At 41.5% G+C, this 15,986-nt stretch overlaps 1 long non-coding RNA gene across 5 annotated transcripts in view; it reads right to left on the reverse strand.

Annotated features, from left to right (window-relative positions):
- Positions 1-1,152: 1,152 nt before the first annotated feature.
- LOC114010889 (uncharacterized) overlaps positions 1,153-15,986 on the reverse strand; it is a 31,056-nt gene continuing 16,222 nt past the window's right edge. For 3 of the 5 annotated variants that reach the window (XR_008749732.1, XR_008749731.1, XR_003552568.2), the window contains 6 exons: positions 13,884-14,112; positions 10,480-10,585; positions 7,895-8,021; positions 7,233-7,375; positions 2,157-2,276; positions 1,153-1,271 (listed from right to left, as the gene is read on the reverse strand). This is a non-coding gene — a long non-coding RNA (uncharacterized LOC114010889). The remainder of the gene's footprint in view (positions 1,272-2,156; positions 2,277-7,232; positions 7,376-7,894; positions 8,022-10,479; positions 10,586-13,883; positions 14,113-15,986) is intronic. The other 2 variants (XR_008749733.1, XR_008749734.1) reach the window with 2 other exon arrangements.

The raw sequence follows: 15,986 nt of genomic DNA on the forward strand, positions 1-15,986 counted from the left end.
TTGGATATTAGGAAAAATTTTCTCCACTGAAAGGGTGGTCAAACATTGGAACAGGCTGCCTAAGGAGGGGGTGAAATCACCATCCCTGGAGGTGTTTAAAAAACGCGTAGATGTGGTGCTTAGGGACATGGTTCAGTGGTAGACTTGGAAGTCCTGGGTTAATGGTTGGACTTGATGATCTCAAAGGTCTTTTCCAGCCTAAATGTTTCTATGAATTGATGATTCCTTTACAGTTGTGCAGTTTGTGATTGCTTCCCCCAGTGGAAAATACTGAGATGGTTAGGTAAGTAGCAAACTATTCTATGTACCAAAGCAGATGTATACCCAAACAGATGTGGTCATTCTGCCACTGGGGCAAAGCCAGAGCAGCTTTACGGATGAGAATGAAGATAAATTGGAATAAAAAAAGGTAGGGGAGGAGAACTGGAACCCTAATGTTGCTTTTTCTTTCAAACTGATCTGTACACATGTCACACAGTTGGCTGTATGAATAGTAAATTATTCTATTCATTTCTTACACTTGATGAACAGTAAATTAGTCTAATAACATTTACTGTTCAATTCATTGATTGTCAGAGGGAGATTAGAGGCAAATAGCTTTTAAGTCTTTCCAGCTGCAAACATTAGAGTTGTCTAAAGTTATGATTTTTGACTGTAATTAGCTGCAGCTCTCCAGCATCCCCCCCAGCTCCCTCTCCGCTGTGCAGGCGCACCCCCCTGACCCCTGACACCAGGCGGTGCTGCTTGGGTGGCAGCAGAGATCTCAGAGCTCTTCAGCAAGGTGAGCTCTTGCAGCTCCCTGGGCAAAGTAGGTAACAAAAATAACTTGGTTTTTTTTTTTTTTTTTAATATTTACCCAAATGGCTTAACAGTGCTGCACAGCAAGAACGCTGGAGCGTGGAGAACAAACCTGAGAGCCGGGAGGCTGGGGGCGGGTGTAGGGGGTGCGTGTGTGTGTGTGAAGTCAGGCTCTGCCACGGCATGAAAAGCCTTTCTATTCTGTGTCTGGAGGGTCTGAAGTGCTCTTACACAGGAGGACTTCACTGAAGTTGCTGTACTGACACCAATGGAATACAAGTGTGTGAATGAGGAGAACAAGGCCCATAAAACAGCAGACGAGTCAGGTGAATTTAAGACAGATGCTTGCCTTGTACCCGGTGTGCCTCCTCTTTGTCATCCGCCTGCCTGGGGCTTCAGCTCCGTGCTGGGATTTGGTCCTATCAGTCGGAAGGCCCTACTGGCTATTTAACAGACACAGAATCACCTGTAGCCTAAAGAAACCATAAACAGCAGAATCATTTCAAACGTTACCAGAGCTTGGAGTTGTTTATTACCTTTATCTACACCCTCCCTCTCCCCTTTTCTTTTACAAGACTAAAGAAGTAAATAAAAGTAGCCTTCTCTTGATATGCTAGTCAGGTTTTATCTCTGTTAGAGACACGTTGTGCTCACTGTGAGCTGCAGGTGGGTTGAAACGCAGGTGCTTTGGGGAAATCAAGCCTCCTGCCAGCACAAGAGCCCAGCTGGAACCTTGCACCAGCACAGCGGGTCGGCAGCGGCTACCTCCGGCACACCCCTGCGCTCAGCGTGGTGCCTGCCAGCGCTGGCCTGCTTCTGGCAGCACTCTTCGGGTGACGCTGCCTGGTCTTGGGAGGGCAGGGAGCAGCCACGAGGTACCCTTTGCCCACGGAGCGTCGGGAGCTGAGGGATCAGCCTGGGTACCCAGCACCGCTGCTGCAGCCGGGAGCTGCTGGGGGAAGAGCAGGCGAGGCTTCTGGCAGAGCAGCTCCTGGCTCCCGGCACAGCGGGGCTGGGCACGGGGTGGCCAGCCAGCCCCAGTGCTGGCCAACGAGGCCGGCAGTGGCCCAGGGGTGGGTGGGCGAGCTCAGGGGCACAGGCAGCCACTGGGACAGATGGGGCTGGTTCAGCTGTTGGAGATGCGGCTTCTGCTTTCTAAGCATGTGGGCTGTATGCAGCAATAAACCGCCACTCACCATATTTCAGGGAAACACTTTTCCATCAGAAAATGGAAAACTGTTCAACTCCCTGTGTGCAAATAGTTGGCTTTTGGTGGAATATTCCACTGAAAAACCTGAAAAGGTATTTCATTGACTTGGAACGTGTCAGGTTTGGTCTATATTTAGTTTTGCACTCACCTGGGCTGTCGGGATTTTCTGTGAGCAGTGCTCCATTTCCAGAGGCGTTGCTGGCCTTGCCGAGGCTGACTCATCTCCTCGGTTTGGGGCATGATGGAAGGGGAGTACAGCCTGCAGGAGCTGTGGGGAAGAACGGGACCACGATTCATGCAAAGGCCAATGATACCTCAAGCTGCAGCTGAAAGCAAGATCTTACTAAAGAAAAGACTTTAGTTTAAATTTCTCTGAAAATTTGCTCGTTTAATTGTTTTGCTTTCTCTCCTTCCCATATAACGACCCCCAGTAATGGCAAAATATCCAAACTTGGGGGAGCTAAGGCTGTGATTATTTGGAGGGGATCGATTTTAAAAGCTTTACTGTTCATGCCTTTCTTATGCTAAGGTTTTCAAATAGAACTATACACATACCTTAACAACAAAAAGCTATAATGACTGCATTGTCACCAGATAAAACTGTACTAAAAATAAATAAATGCTGCAGTTTAACATGATTCAGTATGCAGGGTCCTTATTATTCTTCCACTATTCAAAGGAAGATTCAATTTCAGCATAATACACTCCGTATCTCGGTATCATCCCTTACCTGACTAGTGCTTCTTTCAAAGTTTCTGGCTGCTTGTGAATGCAGAGGGTTAAGAAGAACCACTGGCACAAGCGTTGTGGTCACTGATGCATATTTTTAAGTGGTAGGACACAGTGAAGAATCTTGGTTTAAGTGTAATAAAAGTGAGGTCCCGATTTGTTAATGAGGAGCATTGTCTGCTGCAGACACTAATTTCACTACAGGGTGCAGTCTTCAAACTTTTCATTCTAATTAGAATGCATTTCCATATTCTTTATCAATTTCTCCTCTCACTGAAATCTTCTCAAATGACCTTTTTTTCTTCACTTATGACTCATCCAAAGATTTTTATTTTTCCCAAAACAATCATTCAGATGCAACCGCATTTTTCCAGTAAACACGATAAAAAATAAATGACCTTGCCAGCTCATGCCTACACAGTGGGAGAAGGGCATTAGCAGTGCAGAGGCAGCTACTAATAATACACAGGAAAATTAAGTATGGGAGAAGACCGTCTTCTTCTAATTCCTTGAGCATTTAATTTCCAAATGCCCTGCAGTGGAATGTGTCTCGAGCAGGAGCTTAATGGCTACCAATGGAGTTCTAGCAGTGGGAAAACAAGTCCCGGCAGAGCAAGGAGCATTTTTTTGCACAGAGGAAAATAGGTTATCTGTTAAGAAGGCTTTTTTTCTTTCCTTCAGTCCTCCACAGCTATGTCCAGTTCCAATTTTTATAATAAACTAAATTATTAACTCAAGTTGACAGATTGGTTGGTGTTGGTAATAGGCTTTCAAAATGATTAGTGATATATACTCATTACCCAAATTAAAAAGCCATATTAAAAATAAGGAGAGGAAATGTAGCGGCATTATCAAAGTAATAATTTCTATTTAGTGCATATCTTTCCTGAACTTTGGCAAATGTTGAATTATGCAAGACAAACACTAATCTGAAAGCATTCTAATTAATGGTGGTATTTCTTTGCTATCAAATTAAAACCAACACATTACAGTGCATCTGATTTAAATGTTATTGCAAGTTCTTCACAGTTTAAGGAAGATTGTTGATTTGTTTTAAAATATTATACCTATACCCAAGTTGCCAGGCTTGAGCCATATTCTTCCTTTGCAGAATAATTATTAATGGGAAAGACTTATATAACTCAACACAAATATTTGTTTTGTTATTCAGTACTTCAACCATCTCTAGGGAAAAAAGAAAACAACCAACAAACCAGAGATGAGTATCTTGACATCAATTAATCACAGTGCTTTGTTATCCAGGGTTTGCTATAGTTTTCACCAACTAACAGAATCAAACAGTTGCTTTCACCTTAAAGATGAAAACACATTTACTAAACTTCTTTCAGAATAAAACAATAATCAGGCAGCTAATTAAGCACATTGTAAGTACTGAGCTTTTGAGCTAAAGACCTGTCCAGGCTGTAACATCATTTTTACTTTGTTATTATATGCAGAATGCTAATAAAAATATAATTTTGAAAAAAAAAATCACATTAGTGATTTGCTTGAGTGAATGTAGATGTCAAAAATGCTAATCTAGAGAAGCTGTCATGAGTTTAAATAGATTTTTCACCGACTTGCCATTCTTAATTATAGCTCAGCACCCTGTACAGGTTAAAAATGCCGGGTTCCTTCGAAACAAAATATGAGCTCCTTACCATCTCGTCAAATTCTCCTTCTCTTCCTTTCAAACGGATCAATCAGATGCCAACACATAACATTTTTTCATTTACATCTTTTCTTAAGCTTTCTTATCCATTGCAATTATATTTTTACCCAAACCTATCCTGAAGGGGATAGAAGAGATTTCATGGAAGAAGCATAATTGGCAATTGAGCTTGCTCTTTCGTGGGCTTCTTTTATGAGAAAAGACAGCGTTTCGAGTTGTAGAAATTCAGCACTTAAATTAGGGGGTATGCTGGCTACTTAGTTAAATAATCTAGAATAATCAGGTCAGGAGGGAATAGCACATAGCTTTCACTTAATGTTTTGTATTAATTTTTCAGATAATGTAATTCTGCATACTATCTGCACATTCAAAAGCGCATCAAAAAAGAGCTGCAAAACGGAGGATTGACAAGTTGCTAATCCAATCCTCTGACTGTCACAGGGTGCCATGTAAAAGGGTTACTTTGTTCTTTAAGAGCTGATTGAGTTCCATTAGTATCCATATTCAGAGCCCTGGGCACAATATTAATGCTAATACCGTTGTTACGGAGATGGAAAGCCGTTAAGAATGAACAATAATCAGCTCACAATATCATTGGACATATTCATGCAGCTTGTAGTGTGGTGAGATCCGATAGCTCTAAACCTTTCTAAAGAGAAAATGAAAATCCAATTAACATCATCTGTGTAAACCTCCTCGGCTACTTTCACTGGAGATGACCTTGGGCAGCTGTGTTGCCATTTTGCCAAAACCTCAATTATGTCTTTAATTCAGCAGCATTGCTGGGCTTTGCCCAAGCAGAAGGCCTGGTGCCGCAGCCTGCCCCTCACGCCGGGCACTAGCTGCTCGCACAAGTTGTGCCACAGCTGCCGGGGCTGTGGCAGTAGCCGTAGCGCCAGCGGGCAGCCACCGAGCTTCCAGCTTCGTGAGTCCATAGGGACTCTCCATCCCACCACAAGAAAACTCCCCTCCCACCTCCAGCCAGAATCCCAGCTCTCAGGCGTGCCCTTCCACCACCGTTCGGGCAGTGCCCCCGATACCACCGCTGTGGGGCAGGGGGCTGGTGAGACCTGGCAAGTGGCTAGTTGTGTCCTGCCAGTGGGGCGCATGGCGAGGGGAGGAGAGGGTCCACGTGCCCCAGCCCGAGGGGGGTGGCAGACCCAGGCTTTGCCACCCAGTTCACTGGGCTCGGGGTCACCCAGCCTACGCTCAAAGGAAAAGCTGCTCCTTTCGAACAAAGGTTCCTTGCAATCAATTTGAATTGGACCTAGAAAAATTCTAATTATGAGCAACATTTAGCCTGATGGAAAAAAAAAAAAAAAAAAAAAAAAAAAGGCAGTATTTTAATTTGTGCAGGATATGAATTTATCTGAATTAATTGCCTAAGGTAGGGTGAGGAAGTAACCGCTGTGGAAGAACTCACAAAGGATTTATTTTTGAACGAATTTACTGTCCTGTCCACTTGATATTTTTCATTAAGCCAGAAAGTAAACATAGGTTTTTACAGCCTGCCCTCCATCTCTCTTTTATTTTTTTGACAAGCAGCCTGCAATTAGACTAGCAGATCCTGCATGGCAGCGAGCATTCATCCTGGTGGCCACATGGCCCAAGCTTTCCACTAGGCAATACGATCTATAGCAAGGTCTGGTCCTAACCACCACATAGGACTCAGAGGAGTGAGGATCTTGATGGGAAGAAGCACTGTCATTGCCAGCCAGCATGGACAGCTTCTGGACATAAAGCTTTTCCCTCTTATGACTGTACAATTCACGGGAAAAGAGGGGAAAGACTTGTTACGGACCGAGATGTTCAACATGAATTGTAAGTTATGTTCAGCCTGAAACTTTGTTACAGCTGCTGTCAACAGCACAAGTGAAGGATCCCAAAATATAAAGCATTTTGAACTCTTTCTTTTCATTTCCTTTTCATTATACCAGGACTATATTGCCTTATCTCAAACACACACTTGCATATTTGCACTCTGTAATGGAGAAACAGCACTACATACAGGTCCCTAAAAGTAAACACCAAACTCTGCAAATCTTGCGTATAATTAGGAAGATTCTTCTGGATTTATTATTTTTTCCCCAAAGCTGTTACTGCTTGATTTGGCTGTCATCTGTGTCACTTCTATGGGAAGATTTTCTCTGTGTTAGAAAGGGAAAATCAGAACAGCAAGCTAATAACTTGTTACAACAGTGAGATTTAAGGCAGAAAATAATGAAGCAGAGCTGCTGACAGCACTATGGTTGTTGCACCTCCTCCTTAAATGAAACAGGTCACGATCACCCTTTGCTTTAGAGGGTCTCTTAAGAAGGACCAGCACAGATGATGCTTGTGCACCTGAGGGACACAAACATTATTTGAGTACCTGTATCTTTTGCTGGCCAGGTGCCTACATTTTGAGCTGAATACTGGCTGTGACTTTAGACTTAAAAGAAGATATTTAGCTTCCCTTTAAATATCCCCAGCCCAAGACCAATAAAACAAATTCAGTCTCAACTTTATCCTTTTGATTTAATTTCCTAGTGTATTAATTTTGGCCATTCAATCTCATTGATCTGTTGAGTCCATTTCAGCTGTGACCTTGATTTGATTGCTTAATTGGCTTAGCAAAGCCTGGATGCATTAGCACTATAATGTGCTTGCTTGATTTCTCTATGTGCTTGCTTATTCTTTCTTGTAAGATCTATAGAAAGTAAACAGAACTTGTTTTACGTAAAATGGCAGTCAGGCTTAGAAATTCCAGGGCAAAGACAGTCTCAGGTATATGCATACCACTTCTGTCCTCCTAGCGTAAGCAGCAGAATAGTTCAATCTTACCTTGTTCCGATCTGGAAATGTTTGACCAGTGACATGCGCCCTTCAGTAAAACTTTCTACTTTAACAGATCACTGTCCAGCAACAGCTTGGCTGAGGCATGAGCTCTCACTTTCTTCAGATGACTGCTGTGGGGGTTGTTTCTGCTGGCAGAAGCAGAGTAAGGAACAGCCGATGGCAATATCTTCTGCAGATACAGTAAAACTTTCTTATATGTTTCACTCAGGATCTTATCATCATTATACCTGACTGAACCAAATCTCTGCTGCTGTGATTTTATGCATGCCAATGCAATGCACTGGCATTTCTGTGTTTGCTTCATTTGCATTTAAACAATCAAGAATTTTAATTAAAATGCATAAATGAATCATCTACTAAAAGCTCTATCTCCCGTGTTATTTATTTTTTATATTAAACCTTCAATTTGATGGATAAGCACTGTCGTTGGTCATTTCTGCTAAAATGATCCCATCAGCAGTGAAATATTTGACAAATCTGATGTTAAATTTTTCATCCCTAGCTTTCAGCACTTGTGGTCCACTAAGATAAATGGTATGTCTCACACTTTTGATCTATTCCTTGAAGCTCTTTGGGACCAGAAATCTGTTAAAGAGGGAGAGGTACAGGTCAAAAGGATCTTGAGATCTAAGCAGTGCTCTCCTTACAGCTTTCTTCATATTGCCCAGCACATCCACGGCGGTAAGAGTGTCCTTTACTTCTTCAGTGTCTTCCATCTGTGACAACCATCACTCCTTTCTGTACAGGGACAGAATCTGGGGCTTTGGTACTGACCTGTTGATGGAACGGAAAGTAATGTGGACTTTCTCCTAAGTGAGGCCCATTTTCATTATGCCTTTTATAAAATTTAATTATTTTTTTTTTTAACCATGTGACAGTGGTATCTGCAGTCATCACAAAAGCTCTTACTACTTCCAGAAAGCACTGCTTTCCAGCTGGGCACTGAAATTTAACTCTAAGGAAAGTAATTTGTCCCAAGAACTGCATCCTATAGAGAATAAAGCAGAAAGCACACTGCTGCCAGCTTCTCTCAGAGGATTACTGTAAAACTAAACTAATAACAATGCGGCATTCCTTCAGAAACTGAAATCTTGCTCACATGTTCAGAAGCTGTAAGAGTAACAGCATCATCTGGTGGCTTCTGCCACAAAGAATGGATTAATTGATTTTTTTGTTCTACTTTCATTTAAATTCCTCATCTCTCGGGTGAGGCCAGGTCCTGAAGGAATGTGAGAGAGGAAAAACAGAGAGAAAATAATATAAATGAGAGAAGGTAATAAGGAAATCCTCAGCTACACTGAAACATTAAACTGCATCTGAATATCTCAGATCTTTTAAAAAGGATTTCTAAAAGAACATTGAAAAACACCGTCATCATTGAAGTCAATCCTCATTTAAGGCAGTGCCAGATGTGGTTGGGATTTTTGAAGCATGCGTTAAGAACAGGAATGATGCTACTAAAGGCCTTGAACCTTACATAAGGACTGGTATAAACCTCAACAAAATCATAAGACAATTCCTTTTGACTATTTCTTTTGTAAGTGCCAAATTAAACCCTTCCAACTCCTCCTGCATCTTCCTTTTGGAATTCTTATTATTGATCCTCTTAACTTTTGGAAAGGTGGCATGTGAAAATGAGATGAACATACATTAGTTTGCAACAGAGTCTCTGCTATGAACAAGTGCTATTCTGATTATGACTGTAAACCAAGCTAATCCACCAGAGCTTACATGTACAGTTGGTGTAGGACTCGAGGCTGAACCAGCCTGCCTCAGGTATTAAACCTCCCTGACCTAAATGGGCTGAAGTATTCCCAGAAGTGTCCAAGGTCCCCAGTAAGACATTTACCACAACCCAGATGAAGCAGAAGGGCCACACTAACCTATAGAATCCAAAGTCTTCAGGATTAGGTATTGCAAAAGCTTATTAACAAGGCAATAAAATGAAAATTATTCCTTCTGGCTTTATTGGTGTGCAATGTCTGTTTTACATTCATACAGTTTCTGTCCTATCCTTGGCAGTTGTCTTCTTTGTTGTATTCTTACAAAGAGAGAAATATCAAAACATTAATTTAAGCTGTCACAATGCAAAGGGCTGACAGTCATATAAAGAATTATCATTATGGCAGAGAATGGAGACAAGTTAGCGAAGGAAAATTAAAGTGACTAGCTAAACAGAACCAAAGTTCTTGAAAAATCTAGGATATTGCCATGACAATTCAAATTGCTCCAACTTTTTCTTTTCGTATTTTTCAGCACTTTCCTACACGGTCTATTATCAGTCTGATGGGGGAAAAAAAAAAGAGAACAAAATCACTTCATATACATACTAGTTTTAGTGAAATATGTATCTTAAAAGAGAAGATTCATCCTGAACAAGTTTGTGCAATAAGATAAATTGCAACTAACATCAATCTTTGTAATTTTCCATAATTGTAGAAGTCAGGCTGACCAAGATTACAGCCTGTCTAATCCTTCTTACTAATGCATACAATATAGAAATGTTTCTTCGTCCTCTTCAGAGCTTTTTTTGAAAACAAGAATGATTCCTTTCTAGCAAACAATAAGATTCCTCCAGGCGGTGGGTCAGGGTCTCAAAGTGTTTTATATGTTCATAAGAATAGTTTTAATCATTTTACAAATAAGATAAGGAAGAAAGTAGTTAAAAGAAGAGAGTAACCACTTCACTCCTGTTACGCTTTTGAACAATAGCTCTTGGAACATTTTACTATGACTCTGAAGAAAGTGAGAGCACAAGAGCCTCAAGGTGCACATCTGTGCCCAGCAAGCTAGACCCCTGCAGCCTGAGTAGCTTGCTTTTTCTGGTCAACCAACAGATTTTTTTGTCATAAGACAAGTTTTCAGCAGGGAGTACAATGCGTAGTCTTGTGCTCTGTCCTCTCGTCGTACGCTCCCTGGGTAAGAGGAGGATGCTAAGAATTTAATGCAGAGCTGGTGAAACTCTGCATCCCATCTTCCTCCATAATGTCCACTGCCTTCTAGCCATAGTATCTGCAGTGCAAATTAAGTCAGTTAGCATTGCAGTGACTAACCGATCAGACTACTAATGAACCTTGAGTCCACAAGATTGCTTTATGTAGTCAAAATTTATAATTAATTCTCATACACATAAGCAATCATTGAGTTAGTTCAGCTAGCACATCAAAAACAGATGAAAATACCAAAGGCTGAGCAAATCAGTCTTCCCAAGGTAGATGAATGAGAGGCTTACATGACTAATGCCAACAGGGCAGAGGCACAAAACTCCCTGTGGATGTAAGGACATAAGATCCTTTCCACTTGTTCATCATCCTTATGTGCCTTTAAGCGCTGTAATCCTGGAATTAGAAAAGCAGACTGTTTAGAAACACCACAGTAGGTAGCCTTGAGGTTGTGTGTATATTCAGCAGCAGTAGGCACTCAATTCAGTAAACGCCAAGACCAGCCTGCCAGCATTGCCAGCCAGCGCCGCCTGGCCAAGGCCTGGTGTGTCCTCCCAGGGCTGGACCCTCTGCACAGTGAAGTCACACCTAAAACATCTGTGTGGAGCAGAAGATAAAAAAGAACAGTGAAGGACTACAAATCACTATTATTCTCCAAATAAATTAGATGTACATTATGACTTGGGAAAGCAGACAAGAAAACACTTAGAAATGTAATAAATGTGAATTGCTGCAGTCACACCAAACGTAGCTTCAGTTCCCTAATTGTATCAATTATTTTTTATGATTGTGATCTCAAAGATGTTAACTTTTGCTAAGAAGACATATTTGCAAATCACTTTTATTGCTCTCTGTGAATAGTGTGAATGTGTTTATGAGGCTTTGGCCCTCTGACCCCTCTTTGCAGTGTCCTGAATCAGCTGGAAGAACATTAGGCACTTTAGATGCTCCTGCTTGAAGCATCCAGGCGGTCCTAGAACTATTTGGGCTACTCAAATGGAGTTTTTATATAAGCTGTCCTTTCACTGATCTCAGGGCTCCTACAACTGACCTCCCTCTTCACATTTCTCACTCTCTCTTTCATCTTTTAATCAGATATGTTTTACTGTGAGGAAGAATTTGACCATTTACTATTGTATTCTGAGGAATAAGCCTACTAGACCAAGCATTCAAGGTAATTTCATTTCTGCAATAGGAGGTATAATTGAAGAACCAGATTTTCAATGTAAGACACTATCTAAAACTAGTCCCTTGTATGAACCCTGGTCAACTATATACAATCCTCTTTAATACGGCCTTTGATAGTATGCATTTAGCACTCCAGCGCAAAGCCTCAGAAAGGGCACTGGATGAAATTAGTTCCGAAAGAACTGGAATAGTAACAGAAGTCTCTTTCTCTGAATTAATGACAATCTTAAAATCTCAACTGCTTTGAAACAGCACTTTAATCCACAATGAAAATGTTTGCATAGCATTTAAAAAATACAAACAGGATTAACAAAAAACTTTCCAAGGACAAGATATATTGGATTGGCTTTTAAGACCGAAAGGAAAGTTCAGTGCCTTCACTTTTTTTTGAAAAAAGTGGTTCAGAGAGAGAAGCTATAACTAGATGAGGGTAAAATCCAAACTTCCGCTCCTCTCCCCCAAACACCAGTTTGAATATTGCAGTTTATTTAGTAACCATATATCAGCATCATAAATATAAATCTTACTGATGTAGCGCGATTGGCAATAGGTCTGTGGCAGCATTACTCATGATCACGCTTTCCAGGCGCTGTTGTAAGGCAGCCTGGGTAGTAAGAGCCTCCTCAGAGCTCATACCAAGATCAATAACAGCAACCTAAGTGGTCCTAAGAGTAGGATCTCTGAGCAAGTACTTTTGGAACTTTTAACTTATAGCTCTACAGCCTCCCCTACGGGGGAGGTACTTTTGGGGCAGGAGGCCACCCCTTCTATCTCAAAGCCCAATGTTACGATGGGATGAATCAACTCGTCTCTCTGTCAACTGCAGGAGAAGATTAAGCAACAAGCTTGGACTGGATAATCAAGCTTCAGAGGGCTACAATTAGACTAGGGGAATCCTTCCCCAAACATTTTTGGGCCTGGTGTTCAGCTAATCTGCGTAGACCCAGCCCACTCCCCTTGACGGAGCATGTGCTGGTTCCCCCAGCTAAGGTTTTGGCCTTTGTAATACACACAACGTTCTGGATCCAGAAAGCAATGAGAGAAAATCTTCTGTAGGACAGAAAACCAAAGGCTGCCAAAAGAGAAGCAACTGCCTTGACTGCACCTCTATGAGGACACTGGTCCCAGCTGAAGGGCATGTTTCTCCCTGAGGCTTTTTGCCAGCTTCTCATTTCTCCTTCATGTTCCCTTTTAGGCTGAGCAGAGCTGTAGCACCAGATCTGAACTTACTACCGCTGTTCAAAGAGAGATTGCAGCACTGCACAGCGCGGGTGAAGGAGAAAGGCAGGCTGGAGTAAAGGTGAGCCTCAGGAAGATGAAACGGCATCATCTACAAATTGTCATGTCTGAAAGATATGGGCTTAAGAAAGCTCATCCTCATACAAAAGAAACGATTTCTTACCCCGCACCAGACTGGCTTCATTTCTGCAGCAAGTCAGGACTGGCCTGGTGACCACGCTGCTGAATGCGAGATGAAGTCTTCCTGCCCTCTCTGTCCTGTTCCTCACTTTTAATCTTGCACATCTACACGCACATCTCAGCACCTGCACTGGGGACCCTGTTTCTTAAAGTGAATTTAGAATGAGATGAACAGGGATTGTTTGGGGAGCAAAGAGCAAACCTCTGCTAAGCCTTAAACCCTGTTCTTCATAGAGTTTTTGATTACCCCAGGGGTGCGTAGGCTGACACGTATGTACTTCTGCAGCAAGAGAAGTACAGCAAAAATGATTAGACACATGAGGAAAGAGGCTTCCGTCTAAAAGGTGATTAAAAAGACTGGCACTGTTTAGTTTGCAAAACACAAGAGTAAAAGATGGTACAAGAGAAGCAGGGAGAAGGGGCTATTTATTCTGTTTTCCCTGAAGAACAAATGTGCATGTAAAGGTGAAGAAAAAATTCTGGAAACATTTGTGCTGTGTATAACCAACTCTGCAACTCATTGCTGCAGGATTAGGTGGATTTTTCAGAAATATTTCTGAATGTGCTAGACACTACAAATCACAAGTCTGAGTTACCTAGGTGAAGGAAAAGCAAACCCAAACAATCTCCCCAACCTGTAAGCACGGTTAGTCCCTGTCCTTGTACTTAGATTGGTTAGAGATGGAATTATTGTCTCCAGAGGGACAGCATTATTTATTTATCAAGCACATGATATGGGAATGCTTGCTTCCTTCAAGCAGGAGGTTCTGTAGAAGGCAATTAAAACGGTCAGTAAATGCAGCTGTATGAAGTCATTGCCAACAGATTTCTTCCCGAATACATAAACTTAGTAATGGTCAAGTGGCTCAGGTTTAGTTATTTTGTTCTCGGCTGGTAATTTTCCCCAATGAGCTTCAACTACAGCTAGGTAATAGTCAAGGCTGTGTATGAAAATGGAATTAAGTATCTTCTTGTCCTTGGAAAGTTCATTGCTAATCCTGCTTGTTTCTATGCACTTGTAAATGGTAAGTAAACACGTTCACTGTGGATATAGCCTATTTTGAGTTTAAAAGAGAAACTGTTGTACCTCCAATATTACTCCAAGCTAGCAGTGAGTGGAGTCTGAATTTTAATGGTCCCCTCTGCATCAACCAGAGCTGAAAGCAGCCTCAGAGAGCGTGGCTCAGGGCGCTGATACAACATGGCAGTCCTGTGCTGTGCTGCTGGTGCTGCTGGAGGCTGGGTTCCCTGCAGCCTGCGCGTCTTCAGTTGGTGCTGTCAGATTGGGAATGCGCTGGAAAGCAGGGAAGGTGCCGCTGTGAACAGAATTAGTACCTGCTTAAAATGTACATGTATACGGAGAACAAACTGTCTTTTTAAAAGAATTTTAAATGCTACTTTTGGCTTATGAATAGTTTTCTTGCAACTGTCAGGCCATCTGCTCGGAGAGGGGTCTGTACAGTCGTGAAAGGGATCTTAAAATATACTCTCCTCATAAACATCTTTTGTTTGGAAAATCCACATGCATCACATAATGCAGTAAATGGCAGCACAGGCTGAACTGAAACATTTTTAAATGCCGAGGATGCAACCTTGGCTACAGCTTCCCCCACCCCCCTCCTCCCCTCTATTAATAAGCATGCTTTAAATGCACACTGAGACACATTCTCTTACAGACTCAGATTGGCAGCACCCACCTGCTGGGAAACATGCTAAGATAACTTCCTTGGGTACATCCAAAATACCAAACTGGGTTGTGGGCAGAAAAGAAACAGGCTTCTGCAAAGCAGCTCTCTCAGAGATTACATCACTCTCCCAGCCAATTTTCTGCCTACACTGCACCATTTTGTATAGGGGGTGGGGGGGGGGGGGGGGTGGTAGCGGGTGGGAAAAGGAAAAAAGCATACGTCCGCGTGTATACAGTCAGAAAGGCCAAATTAAGGATGTGCAAGCACATCTAATTCTAGCATTTCCTAACTTCTGGGAGCTTAGTTTTTCAGAACTGCTTGGTACTTAAATATATACAATACATACATATGCACATAAACATTTATTTTGTTTGCATGCTTAGAATATGAAACCGTGTGTATGAGAACGGCGTTGTGCTTTCCTTACCTTTTTTCTGTTTATTTTCATGATTCTTTGGTCATTTTTTGTTTACCTGCTTTTTGTTATTCTAACGTAAGTTCAAATATACAAAATGCTAATTTTCTTTTACATAAAAATGTAATAAAACTTTCTGGCTTTCTTTACAAACAAATTTCAGCAGGAATGTTGATGGGATGCCGTATAACAAGTAAAGAAGAAATACTGTTTAATTATCTTCCATATAAAATCCAATAAAACGTTCTGGCTTTTCTTATTTTTCTGTACTGGGGATTAACATCAGCGTCTTTGTGATGAGAAATCTGCATTCATGGCTCCTCTATTTAGATTTAAATAGGAATTATAGTTCTTGGCAGAAAGGGATCTGTCAAATATCACAGCATTTGTGGCAGGTGGTCACTGCATTGCTTAGCACAGACATTGCCTGCTTAACCATAGCCTGAAGTAAACATCAAAAGTCAATTATTCTCTTTGTAAATATTTTATTTATATTTTGGAGGCTAACAAACATCTTTTTAGTGCTTGGCTGAGATCTTCCTCCATGGATCAAAATCCTACTGAACCTGCATTTGGGTGGCTAAAACTGTGTTTAGAAACCCAGGGATACCAGTGTAGTTACCAGCGTATATTAAGCTTCATAACACAATCCTCTGCTTGGAAACCTTTAATGACTTGGCTGGGTTGAAGTGGACAGAGCTAAAACTTGTCATGGTTGTTATCATTGCAGCTGCCAATTAGTACGACAATCATGTATTATTTTGCCAAAATCCCTTTCCTCAGTTAAACTGCATTTTGAATATAAATACTGCAAAAGAAAAAAAAAAAAAGGAAAATGTCTATTTCCTCAGATTTAACATTTTGGGGGTGGGAAAGCAGGAGGTCTGGTTTAGTAGCATGATAAATGTGTGCATAGTGGCACTACAGAAGTAACTTGAATGCACACTGAGTAGCAAATGTGGAACAAGAGATGAGCTCCAAGGGTCAAATGCCTTGAAGAAGTGTCTTGCTGCAGGGTAAACCTACTAAAATAAAATGACAGTATCTGGCAACAGTCACGCCTACATGGCAGAATCTGTCCCAAAAC

This window comes from Falco peregrinus, chromosome 13 (genome assembly GCF_023634155.1).
Source record: "Falco peregrinus isolate bFalPer1 chromosome 13, bFalPer1.pri, whole genome shotgun sequence".
In the NCBI taxonomy this organism is placed as follows: Eukaryota; Metazoa; Chordata; class Aves; order Falconiformes; family Falconidae; genus Falco; species Falco peregrinus.